This window comes from Hippocampus guttulatus, unplaced genomic scaffold (assembly GCF_054856545.1).
Source record: "Hippocampus guttulatus isolate MCC_2025c unplaced genomic scaffold, RoL_Hgut_1.0 HiC_scaffold_26, whole genome shotgun sequence".
In the NCBI taxonomy this organism is placed as follows: Eukaryota; Metazoa; Chordata; class Actinopteri; order Syngnathiformes; family Syngnathidae; genus Hippocampus; species Hippocampus guttulatus.
In genome coordinates this window covers 470,446-476,400 of record NW_028233885.1, presented here as the reverse complement: position 1 = coordinate 476,400, position 5,955 = coordinate 470,446, and positions in this window count along the sequence as shown.

The window sequence follows — 5,955 nt, the reverse complement described above, 5'->3', positions numbered from 1 at the left end:
TTTGGTTTAGGCGTGATACTCAATTTGAGTTTTTATTGCTTTAAATGCATTTTCAGCCCGAGCTGAGCGCGCTTTCTGACTTTGAATGTATCTTCATAGGAATGAGTTGTGTGGTCAAATTAATGCTCATATGGGCTTCAGGAGGTCATCCTGAACAAAATACATGTTAAGTGTGTGAATAAGTCCTTTGGTTTAGGTGTGACACTCAATTTGAGTTTTATTGCTTTAAATGCATTTTCAGCCCGAGCTGAGCACGTTTTGTGAGTTTGAATGTATCTTCATAGGAATGAGTTGTGTGGTCAAATTAATGCTCATTTAGGCTTCAGGTGGTCATCCTGAACTAAATACATGTTGAAGTGTGTGCATAAGTCCTTTGGTTTAGGCGTGACACTCAATTTGAGTTTTTATTGCTTTAAATGCATTTTCAGCCCGAGCTGAGCACGTTTTGTGAGTTTGAATGTATCTTCATAGGAATGAGTTGTGTAGTCAAATTAATGCTCATATGGGCTTCAGGAGGTCATCCTGAACAAAATACATGTTGAAGTGTGTGCATAAGTCCTTTGGTTTAGGTGTGACACTCAATTTGAGTTTTTATTGCGAAATGCATTTTCAGGCAGAGATGAGCAAGTTTTCTGAGTTTGAAGTATCTTCATAGTAATGAGTTGTGTGGTCAAATTAATGCTAATTTAGGCGTCAGGAGGTCATCCTGAACAAAATACATGTTGAAGTGTGTGCATAAGTCCTTTGGTTTTGGCGTGACACTCAATTTGAGGTTTTATTGCTTTGAATGCATTTTCAGCCCGAGCTGAGCACGTTTTGTGAGTTTGAATGTATCTTGATAGGAATGAGTTGTGTGGTCAAATTAATGCTGATGTAGGCCTCAGGATGACCTCTTGAACTAAATACATGTTGAAGTGTGTGCATAAGTACTTTGGTTTAGGCGTGACACTCAATTTGAGTTTTTATAACTTTAAATGCATTTTCAGCCCGAGCTGAGCACGTTTTGTGAGTTTGAATGTATCTTCATAAGAATGAGTTATGTGGTCAAATTAATGCTCATATAGGCTTCAGGATGACCTCTTGAACTAAATACATGTTTGAAGTGTGTGCATAAGTCCTTTGGTTTAGGCGAAACACTCAATTTGAGTTTTTATTGCTTTAAATGCATTTTCAGCCCGAGCTGAGCACGTTTTGTGAGTTTGAATGTTTCTTCATAGGAATGAGTTGTGTGGTCAAATTAATGCTCATATAGGCTTCAGGATGACCTCCTGAACTAAATACATGTTGAAGTGTGTGCATAAGTCCTTTGGTTTCGGCGTGACACTCATTTTGAGTTTTTACTGCTTTAAATGCATTTTCAGCCCGAGCTGAGCACGTTTTGTGAGTTTGAATGTATCTTCATAGGAATGAGTTGTATGGTCAAATTAATGCTCATATAGGCTTCGGGATGACCTCTTGAACTAAATACATGTTTGAAGTGTGTGCATAAGTCCTTTGGTTTAGGCGTAACACTCAATTTGAGTTTCTATTGCTTTAAATGCATTTTCAGCCCGAACTGAGCGCGCTATCTGACTTTGAATGTATCTTCATAGGAATGAGTTGTGTGGTCAAATTAATGCTCATATGGGCTTCAGGAGGTCATCCTGAACAAAATACATGTTGAAGTGTGTGCATAAGTCCTTTGGTTTAGGTGTGACACTCAATTTGAGTTTTTATTGCGAAATGCATTTTCAGGCAGAGATGAGCAAGTTTTCTGAGTTTGAAGTATCTTCATAGGAATGAGTTGTGTGGTCAAATTAATGCTAATTTAGGCTTCAGGAGGTCATCCTGAACAAAATACATGTTGAAGTGTGTGCATAAGTCCTTTGGTTTTGGCGTGACACTCAATTTGAGGTTTTATTGCTTTGAATGCATTTTCAGCCCGAGCTGAGCACGTTTTGTGAGTTTGAATGTATCTTCATAAGAATGAGTTATGTGGTCAAATTAATGCTCATATAGGCTTCAGGATGACCTCTTGAACTAAATACATGTTTGAAGTGTGTGCATAAGTCCTTTGGTTTAGGCGTAACACTCAGTTTGAGTTTCTATTGCTTTAAATGCATTTTCAGCCCGAGCTGAGCACGTTTTGTGAGTTTGAATGTTTCTTCATAGGAATGAGTTGTGTGGTCAAATTAATGCTCATATAGGCTTCAGGATGACCTCCTGAACTAAATACATGTTGAAGTGTGTGCATAAGTCCTTTGGTTTAGGCGTGACACTCAATTTGAGTTTTTACTGCTTTAAATGCATTTTCAGCCCGAGCTGACCACGTATTGTGAGTTTGAATGTATCTTGATACGAATGAGTTGTGTGGTCAAATTAATGCTCATATAGGCTTCAGGATGACCTCCTGAACTAAATACATGTTGAAGTGTGTGCATAAGTCCTTTGGTTTAGGCGTGACACTCAATTTGAGTTTTTATTGCTTTAAATGCATTTTCAGCCCGAGCTGAGCACGTTTTGTGAGTTTGAATGTATCTTGATAGGAATGAGTTGTGTGGTCAAATTAATGCTCATATAGGCTTCAGGATGACCTCCTGAACTAAATACATGTTGAAGTGTGTGCATAAGTCCTTTGGTTTAGGCGTGACACTCAATTTGAGTTTTTATTGCGAATGCATTTTCAGGCAGAGATGAGCAAGTTTTCTGAGTTTGAAGTATCTTCATAGGAATGAGTTGTGTGGTCAAATTAATGCTCATATAGGCTTCAGGATGACCTCCTGAACTAAATACATGTGGAAGTGTGTGCATAAGTCCTTTGGTTTAGGCGTGACACTCAATTTGAGTTTTTATTGCTTTAAATGCATTTTCAGCCCGAGCTGAGCGCGCTTTCTGACTTTGAATGTATCTTCATAGGAATAAGTTGTGTGGTCAAATTAATGCTCATTTAGGCTTCAGGTGGTCATCCTGAACAAAATACATGTTAAAGTGTGTGCATAAGTCCTTTGGTTTAGGTGTGACACTCAATTTGAGTTTTTATTGCGAAATGCATTTTCAGGCAGAGATGAGCAAGTTTTCTGAGTTTGAAGTATCTTCATAGGAATGAGTTGTGTGGTCAAATGAATGCTAATTTAGGCTTCAGGAGGTCATCCTGAACAAAATACATGTTGAAGTGTGTGCATAAGTCCTTTGGTTTAGGCGTGACACTCAATTTGAGTTTTTATTGCTTTAAATGCATTTTCAGCCCGAGCTGAGCATGTTTTGTGAGTTTGAATGTATCTTCATAGGAATGAGTTGTGTGGTCAACTTAATGTTCATTTAGGCTTCAGGAGGTCATCTTGAACAAAATACATGTTGAAGTGTGTGCATAAGTCCTTTGGTTTAGGTGTGACACTCAATTTGAGTTTTATTGCTTTAAATGCATTTTCAGCCCGAGCTGAGCACGTTTTGTGAGTGTGAATGTATCTTCATAGGAATGAATTGTGTAGTCAAATTAATGCTCATATGGGCTTCAGGAGGTCATCCTGAACAAAGTACATGTTGAAGTGTGTGCATAAGTCCTTTGGTTTAGGCGTGACACTCAATTTGAGTTTTTATTGCTTTAAATGCATTTTCAGCCCGAGCTGAGCACGTTTTGTGAGTTTGAATGTATCTTGATAGGAATGAGTTGTGTGGTCAAATTAATGCTCATATAGGCTTCAGGATGACCTCCTGAACTAAATACATGTTGAAGTGTGTGCATAAGTCCTTTGGTTTAGGCGTGACACTCAATTTGAGTTTTTATTGCGAAATGCATTTTCAGGCAGAGATGAGCAAGTTTTCTGAGTTTGAAGTATCTTCATAGGAATGAGTTGTGTGGTCAAATTAATGCTCATATAGGCTTCAGGATGACCTCCTGAACTAAATACATGTTGAAGTGTGTGCATAAGTCCTTTGGTTTAGGCGTGACACTCAATTTGAGTTTTTATTGCTTTAAATGCATTTTCAGCCCGAGCTGAGCGCGCTTTCTGACTTTGAATGTATCTTCATAGGAATAAGTTGTGTGGTCAAATTAATGCTCATTTAGGCTTCAGGTGGTCATCCTGAACAAAATACATGTTAAAGTGTGTGCATAAGTCCTTTGGTTTAGGTGTGACACTCAATTTGAGTTTTTATTGCGAAATGCATTTTCAGGCAGAGATGAGCAAGTTTTCTGAGTTTGAAGTATCTTCATAGGAATGAGTTGTGTGGTCAAATGAATGCTAATTTAGGCTTCAGGAGGTCATCCTGAACAAAATACATGTTGAAGTGTGTGCATAAGTCCTTTGGTTTAGGCGTGACACTCAATTTGAGTTTTTATTGCTTTAAATGCATTTTCAGCCCGAGCTGAGCATGTTTTGTGAGTTTGAATGTATCTTCATAGGATTGAGTTGTGTGGTCAACTTAATGTTCATTTAGGCTTCAGGAGGTCATCTTGAACAAAATACATGTTGAAGTGTGTGCATAAGTCCTTTGGTTTAGGTGTGACACTCAATTTGAGTTTTTATTGCGAAATGCATTTTCAGGCAGAGATGAGCAAGTTTTCTGAGTTTGAAGTATCTTCATAGGAATGAGTTGTGTGGTCAAATGAATGCTAATTTAGGCTTCAGGAGGTCATCCTGAACAAAATACATGTTGAAGTGTGTGCATAAGTCCTTTGGTTTAGGCGTGACACTCAATTTGAGTTTTTATTGCTTTAAATGCATTTTCAGCCCGAGCTGAGCATGTTTTGTGAGTTTGAATGTATCTTCATAGGATTGAGTTGTGTGGTCAACTTAATGTTCATTTAGGCTTCAGGAGGTCATCTTGAACAAAATACATGTTGAAGTGTGTGCATAAGTCCTTTGGTTTAGGTGTGACACTCAATTTGAGTTTTTATTGCTTTAAATGCATTTTCAGCCCGAGCTGAGCACGTTTTGTGAGTGTGAATGTATCTTCATAGGAATGAATTGTGTAGTCAAATTAATGCTCATATGGGCTTCAGGAGGTCATCCTGAACAAAATACATGTTGAAGTGTGTGCATAAGTCCTTTGGTTTAGGTGTGACACTCAATTTGAGTTTTTATTGCATTAAATGCATTTTCAGCCCGAGCTGAGCATGTTTTGTGAGTTTGAATGTATCTTCATAGGAATGAGTTGTGTGGTCAAATTAATGCTCATTTAGGCTTCAGGAGGACATCCTGAACTAAGTACATGTTGAAGTGTGTGCATAAGTCCTTTGGTTTGGGCGTGACACTCAATTTGAGTTTTTATTGCTTTAAATGCATTTTCAGCCCGAGCTGAGCGCGCTTTCTGACTTTGAATGTATCTTCATAGGAATGAGTTGTCTGGTCAAATAATTCTCATATGGACTTCAGGAGGTCATCCTGAACAAAATACATGTTGAAGTGTGTGCATAAGTCCTTTGGTTTAGGTGTGACACTCAATTTGAGTTTTTATTGCTTTAAATGCATTTTTAGCCCGAACTGAGCACGTTTTGTGAGTTTGAATGTATCTTCATAGGAATGAGTTGTGTGGTCAAATTAATGCTCATTTAGGCTTCAGGTGGTCATCCTGAACTAAATACATGTTGAAGTGTGTGCATAATCCTTTGGTTTAGGCGTGACACTCAATTTGAGTTTTTATTGCTTTAAATGCATTTTCAGCCCGACCTGAGCACGTTTTGTGAGTTTGAATGTATCTTCATAGAATGAGTTGTGTGGTCAAATTAATGCTCATTTAGGCTTCAGGTGGTCATCCTGAACAAAATACATGTTGAAGTGTGTGCATAAGTCCTTTGGTTTAGGCGTGACACTCAATTTGAGTTTTTATTGCTTTAAATGCATTTTCAGCCCGAGCTGAGCGCGCTTTCTGACTTTGAATGTATCTTCATAGGAATGAGTTGTGTGGTCAAATTAATGCTCATATGGGCTTCAGGAGGTCATCCTGAACAAAATACATGTTAAGTGTGTGAATAAG